The 11,132-nt window shown below is 37.0% G+C and overlaps 1 pseudogene; it reads left to right on the top strand.

Moving 5' to 3' along the window:
* The first annotated feature begins 4,800 nt into the window (after positions 1-4,800).
* On the top strand, positions 4,801-5,535 carry LOC110220260 (elongation factor 1-beta pseudogene; annotated as a pseudogene).
* The last annotated feature ends 5,597 nt before the right edge of the window (positions 5,536-11,132 follow it).

The raw sequence follows: 11,132 nt of genomic DNA, 5'->3' as shown, positions 1-11,132 counted from the left end.
TGCAGGACAGAGAGGAAGGAGCACTACCACTTGCAGCTGCAAAAGAGCAGGAGACAAGACCACAGCACATATGACAAGAGAAGTGATCATACTTCTTTCTAAATCACACCGCCTAGAAGGCTCCAAAAACTTGCAGATGCCGAGAACTAGCTCTGAAAACAATATTACAAAAAAAGTCTAAAGTTTGGGATGTGCCCCCCCCAACCCTAAAGTGAGCAGAGCTCAGCTTCAGATAAAGTTCAAAGTCAAAAACTGGGCTAGGAAAGTGAGCAAACAACAACAATGAAAGAACCTGATCATAAAAATCTATGAAAATGACCAGGAAGATCAAGACTGACTTCCTTAACATGTAATGAGATTTTCATTTATTTGTTTTGTCTGATCAATAATTATTATTTGACATTGAAGTTCTGCATTTTGGCCAGGAATTCTTAGTACACTTTCTACTGGATTTTTTCCCACGGGTTTCCAACATAAACTATCCATTTGCATTTTACATTTTCTTGTTTTCAATTATTTTTTTTTCTGAATTATTCCCTAAATTCTGATATTTGGGCTTTTGATTTCACCATATTTCTGTTGCAAACACAGATATGCAACAATATCTCTTCTTATTCCACTCAGTTTCTTATATTGCAGATCTCTCAGGACCTCATGGCCTCTTATTTTTATATTTTGTTCAATGTCGATTTTGCTATAATGCTACTGTAAATTTTGTTAATGTTTCTTCTCTCTAGTAAATTTTGCCTTCCAAATCTAATTTTTTTTCAAGCTCTCTGCTGATTTGTAGTTTTTTTCTCTGTCGTCTGTTGCAATGTCACTTTCATTGTTTATTACTTTTTTCATATAGAGCTCTCTAATTTATGTCCCTTATATGTAATATTATTTCTTTTTTTCAAATTATGCCATTCTTCATTTGAACCATTCTAGAATTTAGTGTAGTTGTTCCATTGTCATTCATGAACTCCCTAGGAAAAAAATCTCCAGGGCCAGATGGATTTACATGCGAATTCTATCAAACATTTAAAGAACAATTAATTCCAATACTATATACACTATTTGGGAAAATAGGTGAAGAAGGAGTCTTACCATATTTTTTCTATAATACAAATATGGTGTTGATACCTAAACCAGGAAGAGTCAAAATAGAGAAAGAAAATTATACACCAATTTCTCTAATGAATATAGATGCAAAAATTTTAAACAAAATATTAGCAAGTAGATTACAGTAACTTCTCACAAGAATAATACACTACAACCAGGTAGGATTTATGCCAGGAATGCAGGGTTGGTTCAATATTAGGAAAACTATCAGCATCATTGAGCATATCAACAACAAAACCAACAGAAACCACATGATCATCTCAATAGATGCAGAAAAAGCTTTTGATAAAATACAACACCCATTCCTATTAAAAACACTAGAAAGCATAGGTATAAATGGAGTCTTCCTTAAAATAATAAATAGCATATATCTAAAACCTTCAGCAAGCATTATATGTAATGGGGACAGGCTAGAAGCATTTCCAATAAGATCGGGGTGAAACAAGGATGTCCATTATCACCACTGTTATTCAATATTGTACTGGAAACTTAGCTTTAGCAATAAGAGAAGAAAAAGAAATTGAAGGCATTAGAATAGGCAAAGAAGAAACAAAGCTATCACTCTTTGCAGATGACATGATGATATACTTAGAGAATCCTAGAGAATCAAGTAAAAAACTACTTGAAATAATAAACAACTTTAGCAAAGTTGCAGGCTATAAAATAAACCCACATAAATCATCAGCATTTCTATATATTACCAACAAAGCCCAACAGCAAGAGATAGAAAGAGAAATCCCATTTAAACTTACTGTAGACATTATAAAATATTTAGGAGTCTACCTCCGAAACAAACCCAGGAACTCTATGAACACAATTACAAAACACTTTTCACACAAATAAAATCAGATCTAAATAATTGGAAAAACATCAGTTGCTCATGGGTAGGCCGAGCTAATATAATAAAAATGACAATCCTACCTAAGCTAATTTACTTATTCAGTGCCATACCAATCAAACTACCAAAAAATTATTTTATAGAGTTAAAAAAAATAACAAGATTCATTTGGAAAAACAAAAGGTCCAGAATATCAAAGGAACTAATGAAAAGAAATGCAGGGGAAGGTGGCCTAGCAATTCCAGATCTTAAATTGTATTATAAAGCAGCAATCATCAAAACTGCTTGGTACTGGCTAAGAAATAGGGAGGTGGATCAGTGGAATAGGTTAAATATGCAAGACACAGTAGTCAATGACTATAGTAATCTATTATTTGATAAACCCAAAGACCCCAGCTTCTGGGATAAGAACCCACTCTTTGAAAAAAACTGCTGGGAAAACTGGAAAAGAGTATGGCAGAAACTAGGCATAGACCCAAATCTCACACCATATACCAAAATAAAGTCAAAATGGGTTCAGGACTTAGATATAAAGGCTGATACCATAAGTAAACTGGGAGAACAAGGAATAGTTTACCTATCAGATCTATGGAGAACAGAAGAATTCATGACCAAACAGGAGATAGAGAACATTATGAAAAGCAAAATGGATAATTTTGATTACATTAAATTGAAAAGTTTTTGCACAAACAAAGCCAATGCAACTAAGATTAGAAGGAAGGTAGAAAATTGGGAAAGAATTTTTACAACCAGTCTCTCTGATAAAGGCCTTGTTTCTAAAATATATAGAGAATTAAGACAAATTTATAAGAACACAAGCCATTCCCCAATTGATAAATGGTCAAAGGATATGAACAGGCAGTTCTCAGATGAAGAAATTAAAGCCATCTATAGTCATATGAAAAAATGCTCTAAATCATTATTGATTAGAGAAATGCAAATCAAAACAACTCTGAGGTACCACATCACACCTATCAGATTGGCCAACATGACAAAACAGGAAAATGATAAATGTTGGAGAAGATGTGGGAAAATTGGAGCACTAATACATTGTTAGTGGAGTTGTGAAATGATCCAACCATTTTGGAGAACAATTTGGAACTATGCCCAAAGGGCTACAAAAATATGCATACCCTTTGATCCAGCAATAGCACTTCTAGGGCTATATCCCAAAGAGATCAAACAAATGGGAAAAGGACCCACATGTACAAAAATATTTATAGCAGCTCTTTTTGTGGTGGCAAAGAATTGGAAATTGAGAGGATGCCCATCAATTGGGGAATGGCTGAGCAAGTTGTGGTATATGAATGTAATGGAATACTATTGTTCTATAAGAAATGATGAACAGGCTGACTTCAGAAAAACCTGGGAAGACTTATATGGTCTGATGCTGAGTGAAGTGAGCAGAACCCAGAGGACTTTGTATACAATAGCAGCCACGTTATGCAATCACTAAGAATGTTAAACTGAACCCTTCTCAGCATTACGAGGATCTAAGACATCTCCAGAGCCCTTGGGATGGAAAATGCTGTCCACATCCAAAGAAAGAACTATGGAAGTCGAATCACTCTCACTTATTTTTACCTTCAGTCGAGTTTTGTTTCATCTTTCTGATGGTTCCTCCTATTGGTTTTAATTTTTACTTACAATTTCACTAATGTGAAAATATGTTTAATGGGTATGTAAATGTAAAGCCTGTGTCAGATTATGTGCCGTCTTGGGGAGGGTTGGGGGGGAGAAAAAGGGAGAAAAAATTTTCAACTCAAAAGCATATGGAAAAAAAAATTTAAAAAAAAAAGATCATGATTTTTGATGTGGGGAAGAATTTAGACCTGAGATTTCATCATTGTAAGTAACTAACTCCCTATGTGAAAACTGCCTTCATAAATACAAATTGGAGCCCTTAGTGATTAAGTCATTTTTTCAATGGTAACATCATTAGTGCACATTAGAGGTAGGACTGGAATCCAGGTATTCCTCACTCTAAGGCTGACCATCTATCCACTATGTCTCATTGTCTATAAGTGGAGTGCATCATCACAAAGGAAGGAGAGTACTTGCAAATTGCCTAAGGTAACACACGTAGTAAATAAGAGAGTTGGGATGCAGACTTTGGTCCTGTGCCTTTAAGTTCAGTCTCTTTTCACTGTAATGCATGCCAAAATGATAGTAGATTGTAAAGGTGTAAGTTTTATGTTTATGTCACCTGTAAAGTATCTCATAACAATCTGAAAAATCACATTGTTCCTCCAAAAAAGAAAAATTCTCCATGCAAAAAAAAAAAAGGTTGAGGAAACTGAGGCAAACAAGGTTAAGTGACTTGCCCAGGGTCACATGGCCAGCAAGCATCTGAGGCCAGGTTTGAACTTAGGAAGATGACTGTTCCTGACTCCAGGCACAGCACTCTATCTACCCATCATGCCACATACTTGCCTCAGGTATTTTTTCCTAAGATAGCAAGTATAGAAATATGCTGTTTATATAAAATATTTTAAGTATTCTTTATAGTATCAAATAATGGAAAATAAAACAAAGGGCTATCAAATCAACAGGAGGGCATTTGAAAAAAAATGTGTTACACAAATTGAATGGAATATAATAGCACCATAAGAAATTATGAATATGTGGAATTTAGACCACAATATTGATAATCTGTTATATGAACTTATACTGAATTAAATAAACAGAATTAGGCAAACAACATACTCAATGACTACAGAAATGTCAATGATAAGAAAACATATGGCTTTTTTCAGTTGGCGGGCCTGAGCTACATGGTTTGCATGCTGCACTCTTTTTCTGCCCCGCTCTCAGTTCCTTCATTGCCGCCACCACCGCCGCCTCTTCCAGGTCCCACCATGGGCTTCGGAGATCTCAAGACACCCATGGGCCTGCAGCACCTCGTTGACTTCCTGGCAGACAAGAGCTACATCGAGGGGGTATATGCCATCCCACGCTGACATTGCAGTTTTTGAAGCAGTCTCAGGCCCACCACCTGCCGATTTGTATTCTCCATTGCCATAACCAAGTTAAATCCTATGAGAAGCAGAAGGAAAGCTTGCCAGGAATAAAGAAGGCTTTGAGCAAGTATGGGCCTGCTGATGTAGAAGATACAACAGGAAGCGGTGGACCTACAGATAGCAAAGATGTTGATGACATTGAGCTCTTTGGGTCTGATGATGACTAGGAAAGTGAGGAAGCAAAGAGGCTAAGAGAAGAATGCCTTGCTCAGTACAAATCAAAGAGATTAAAAAAACAAACCCCACAATTTTTGCTAAGTTTTCCATCTCACTAGATGTAAAACCTTGGGATGATAAGACAGATATGGCAAAATTGGAGGAATGTGTCAGAAGCATTAAGGCAGATAGCTTGGTCTGGGGATCTTCTAAATTACTTCCAGTGGGATAAGGCATCAAGAAGCTTCTGATACAGTGTGTAGTTGAAGATGATAAAGTTGGGACAGATATGCTAGAGGAACAGATAACTGCCTTTGAAGACTACGTGCAATACATGGATGTTGCTGCCTTCAATATGATCTAAAATCTACCATCCTCAAAAACTGCATTTAAATAAAAATATTTGCAAGCAAGGAAAAAAAAAACAGATGAAAAAGAATATTGCATAATTCTAATGACAAAACCTTGTTCCTTAGAAGGGATGAGCAAATTTTACTCCTATTCAGTGGAGAGTTAGAGGACTATTACTGTGGAATGTCACATAAGCTATAATTACATCTGTATCATTTAGTTTTGCTAACTATTTTTTTAATCTTTATAACAAGAGAAGATTAATGGGTAGGAAAGTGGAAGGAGCTTATTAAAAAATGAATGTGATCTAAAAACAAAAGGCTTTAATGAAAATTTTAAAAAAAACTGTGTCACTGAGAAAGAAAATTGAAGTATGCAAATCATGTTGTTCATCAGAATGTGATTATATACAAAAAATTTCAAAAAAGAAAGAAAACTTGAAATTGAAAAAAAGAAGGAAAATTAAATGAATAGTCAGCTAGAGTTATAGAGGTATCAAGGTAAATAAGAAGTTTTGCAAGCACATTGAAAGCAATAAGATTATATACTTTTTTTTATTTATACACTCATGTACCAAGGGAATTATGGGAATTAGAGATGACAGAGAAGTAAGAAAAAAGTGAGTTTGTTTTTATTGTACTTTAAAACAGATGACAGGGAAATTAGTATTCCAAAGGTTTTTTTTGAGAAAGATCAGAGTATGAAGTTGACTTAGACAAAAATCTCAAAGAAAGAAATTATGAAACAATTTGAAAAAGAACAAACCACAGTAAATCAATTGGGTCACATAGTAATCATCAGAGAATATTGAAGAAATATAAGTGTGAAATAGTCAAGAAACTGAGAAAGATATGCAATAAATCCTTTTAAAAAAATCAGTGCTGATGGTCAAGCCAAGATGGCTGAGAAAAGGCAAGGACTCACCTGGGTCCCCCTGAAACCCCTACAAATACTTTAAATAATGACTCTAAACAAATGCTAAAGCAGCAGAACCCATAAAAAGAATAAAACCATTTTCCAGCTCAAAACAACTTAGAAAGTAGGCAGGAAGGTCTGTTGTACCAGGGTGAGAGAGGAGCACAGTCCATCACAGACACAGACTCAGCCCCAGCGAGCCAGGAGCAGGCCTGAGGATGACTGAATCACTGGTAGCACTGATGATTTCCAGACCTCTCAGTCCAGGGACACCAAAGACAACTTAGGAGGTCAGCAGGAACTGTTTGTTGACCTGGGTGAGAATGGAGCACAGTCTAGCTCATGCTGCACCAGCATAGACCTAGCCTCAGTAAACCAGGAAGCGGCCTTGGAAGCCACTGAATCAGCAGGAGCAGCAACAGCAGCAACACCAGCTGCTTCAGGAGCTCTCAGGCCAGACAGTAAAGGGGTGGAAAAACCAATCAGATTACAGGGGTCTCTTTGCTAGCACTGAGGCAGGACTCTTGCTTTTGTCCATACACAGATCTAGGTCACAGTCCTGGGTGGCAGTCCCAGGGTAAGGAGGAGCATTAGCACACTAGAGCATGCAATGGCACTGGAAGCAGGTTCCCCTATAACAGTTCCAGGGGGAAAAAAAAAGGAGTGCTTGTGTTCACTTACAGGAAAGAGCACAGGCCAGGAAAGTAGTAAACACTTCTCCTTAGATCATACCACCTTGGAAGAACTGATAGCTTACAGGTCCCTAGAAGTATTTCTGAAAACAGTGGCACAAAACCCCTGAAGCTTGGGACAATTCATGCTCCAACCTGGAAGCAGAACCCTATTTTAACAGAGTTAAAACTCAAGTAATTGGATGGTAAACAACATAAAAAAAAATCTGACTATAGAAAGTTACTGTGATGACAAGGAAGATCAAAACACACACTCAGAAGAATATAACCATTTACATTCTACATCCAAAGCCTCCAAGAAAAAATATGCATTGGTCTTGGGACATGGAAGATCTGAAAAAGGATTTTGAAAATCAAGTAAGAGAGGTGGAGGAAAAATTGAGAAGATAAATGAGTGATGCTAGGAAATCATGAAAAATGAGTTGACAGCTAGGTAAAGGAGACACACACACACAAATACTAAGGAAAATAACACCTTAAAAAAACAGACTAGACCAAATGGTAAAAGAAGTCAAAAGAACCAATAAGGAAAAGACTGTCTTAAAAAGCACAATTAGTCAAATGCAAAAAGGGGCACAAAAGCTCTCTGAAGAAAACAATTCTTTAAAAATTAGAATGGAGCAAATAGAAGCTAATGACTTTATGAGAAGCCAGCAAACAATAAAACAAAACCAGCCAATGTGAAATATCTCATTGGAAAAACAAGTGACCTGGAAAATAGAACCAGGAGATATCATTTTAAAATGATTGGACTACCTGAATGCCATGATAAAAAAAGAGACTAGACATTATCTTTCAAGAAATTATCAAGAAAAACTGTCCTGATATTCTAGAACCAAAGGGTAAAATAGAAATTGAAAACATCCACCATAATCACCTATTGAAAAAGATCCCAAAATGAAAACTCCTAGGAATATTATAGACAAATTCCAGAGCTCCCAGGTCAAGAAGAAAATATTGCTATTAGCCAGAAGGAAATAATTCAAGTATTGTGGAGGCACAGTCAGGATAACACATGGTTTAGCATCTTCTGTGTTAAAGGATCAGAGGGCTTGGAATATGATATTCTGGAAGACAAAGGATCTACGATTACAATTAAGAATCACCTTCCCAGAAAAACCAAGTATAATTCTTTAGGAGGAATAATGGATATTCAATGAAATAGAGGACTTTCAAGCATTCTTGATAAAAAAATAAATAGGGCTGAATGGATAATTTCACTTTTAAATACAAGACTCAAGAGAAGAATAAGAAGGTAAACAGGAAAGGGAAATCATAAGGGACTTAATAAGGTTATGTTGTTTACATTCCTACATGGGGAGATTATACTTGTAACTCATAAGAACTTTCTTGTTATTAGTTAGAAGGATTATAGTTAGAGCACACAGATGTGAGTTGATTATGAAGGGATGGCATCTAAAACATTATAATGGAGGGGTGAGAGAGGAATGTACAGGTAGAAAAGGAAAGGGAGAGCTAAAAGGGTTTATATTATCTCATATAAAAGAGGCAAGAAAAAGCTTTTACAGTGGAGTGTAAGATGGGGGAGGTAAAGAGAAGTTACATCAGAATTGGCTCAAAGAGGGAATAACATACACACTCAATTGGGTATAGAAATCTATCTTACTCTACAGGAAAGTAGGAGGGGAAGGGGATAAGACAAGGGAGGGCAGATTGGAAAAGGGTGTAGTCAGAAGCAAAACACTTTTGAGGGGGGACAGGGTGAAAGGAAAAAGAATAGAATAAATGGTGGAGGTGGATAGGTTGGAGGGAAATACATTTAATAATAGTAAATGTGAAAAAAAAAGGAAGCAAGTTTCTCTGATAAAGGCCTCATTTCACAAACATATAGAGACCTGAGTCAAATGTTATGAAAAAGAGAGTCATTCTCCAACTGATAAATGATCAAAAATATGAAATTTTCAGAAGAAGTAATCAAAGCTATCTATGGCCATATGAAAAAAAAATGCTGTAAATCACTATTGATTGGAGAAGTTAAAAATAAAACAATTCCAAGATACTGTCTCATACCTATTAGATTGGCTAATAGGACAGAAAAGGAAAATGACAAATGTTGGAGGGGATGTGGGAAAAGTGGGACATTAATGCACTATTGTGAACTGATTCAACCATTCTGCAGAGTAATTTGGAACTATGTCCAAAGGGCTATAAAGCCACATATACCCTTTGACCTAACAATACCACTCCTAGGTCTCTATCCCCCAAAAGATTAAAAAACAAAGGAAAAATACGTATATATTTTAATAGCTCTTTTCTGGTGGCAAGGAATTGAAAATTGAGGGGATGCCCATCAATTGCGGAATAGCCAAACAAATTGTGGTATATGATTATGATGGAATACTATTGTCCTATAAGAAATGATGAGTAGGATGCTCTCAGAAAAAAACTAGGACTTATATGCACTGATACAGAGTAAAATGTACTGTGTACTAAGTATTCACAATATTGTGAGATGATCAATGCAATGATCCAAGGCAACTCCGAAGGATTTATGATGAAAAATGCTATACATCCCCAGAGAAAGAACTGATGATGTCTGAATACAGATTGAAGCATACTTTTTTTTTTGCTTTGTTTTTCTTGAGGTTCTCTTTTTTTTGGGGGGGGGAGGGCATCTGGGTTTTCTTTCACAATGTGACTGTTATGGAAATGCCTTACATGACTACAGTTATAACTTTTATCAAATTGCCTGCCTTCTCAATGAGGGATGGTGGGGAAAGAGGAAGGGACAGAATTTGCAGCTTTAAGTTTTAAAAAACAAATTTAAAAATTGTTTTTACATGTAACTGGGAAAAATAAAATATTAAATAAAACATTCCAACTGGCTCTTTTACCTCTCTCATTTGACTATTAAAATCCTTCTTGAGCTCTTCTAAGAAGGCTTTTTGGGCTTCAGACCAGTTCATATTCCCTTTTGTTGTTGCAGATGTGGGTTAGTTGACAATGTTGTCCTCTTCAGAATTTCTGTCTTGATCTTCACTCTTCTCGTAATATGAGTCTATGGTACGTTTCTTTTTACTCATGGTGTTTCCTTATTCCCTGGCCTTTAAAGAGATTGAGCTCTTCTTTCTGGGGAACAGAGGGTACTGACCCAAGCTTCCTGTGTTGGGAGCCTAGGTCTTGGTCACTGGCTTTGCGTTCTGGGGGCCTCTTACGCTGGGATTTGGAAGCTGTAAGTTTCTGGCAGCTTACCTTGTGTTGGGCTGGAATCAGCAAGGCTGGAACTTTCAGGCAATTCTAGGTTGCCTGCTTTTCCTTTCCTTTAGCTTTCTTCTGCTCCTTTTAGATGGCTGCTGCAGGATGTTTATCTGCCTGGGGCCCCCTGCACTGTTGTCTCCCTCGGTTCTGCTAATGCACCAGGAGATTCCTTTGCAGTGGAGTGCCGAGGCTCCTGATGGTTTTCTGAGCTGGTTTCCACCGGTTCCCCCACCCTTGCTGAGGCACTCGGAGGTCCAGGTGTTGGTGTTTGCCTGCTCTACCACCTGGGCTTCAGGATTTCTTCACAATTGGAGGCTTCCTACAGCTCACCTGGTGTTGGGTTGGAATCAGCAAGACCAGGGCTTTAGGAAGCCTTTAGGTTGTTTTCTTTACCTCCTTTCAGATGAATGCGGCAGGGTACTTATCCGCCTGGGGCCCCTTGTTTTTGCTGAGGCACTGAGAGATCCGTTTGCTGGGCTACTGCACTGCTGCTCCTTGTCTTTCTTCTAGTTCAGGTGTTCCAGGTTTTTTTTTTTTCCTGGGCTGATATTTTCTGGGTTTGCAGAGGTTGATAGGGAATAGTGAGAGCGACTGCCTTTTCACTCCGCCATCTTGGCTCCCGGAAGTGGGAATCCCATCATGATCTTTTTTTATAACAGCATAATGTCTTGTTTATAATGCTTGGAAAGGCTCTAAATGAAATTCATAATTCCTCAAAAGAGTTTGGTTTAACTCTTCATATGGGAAAATCCAAGTGCATAAAAACAATGCTTACTCTTCATTTTTAATATACAATTGGATAGATAGTTTTTGTTTTTTCTTTGGATGTCCAGTCCT

Source organism: Phascolarctos cinereus, unplaced genomic scaffold (assembly GCF_003287225.1).
Source record: "Phascolarctos cinereus isolate Bilbo 61053 unplaced genomic scaffold, phaCin_HiC Scaffold_3;HRSCAF=262, whole genome shotgun sequence".
NCBI lineage: Eukaryota > Metazoa > Chordata > Mammalia > Diprotodontia > Phascolarctidae > Phascolarctos > Phascolarctos cinereus.
Note: the sequence above shows the minus strand (reverse complement) of the source record. Positions and strands in the feature narration are given on the sequence as shown.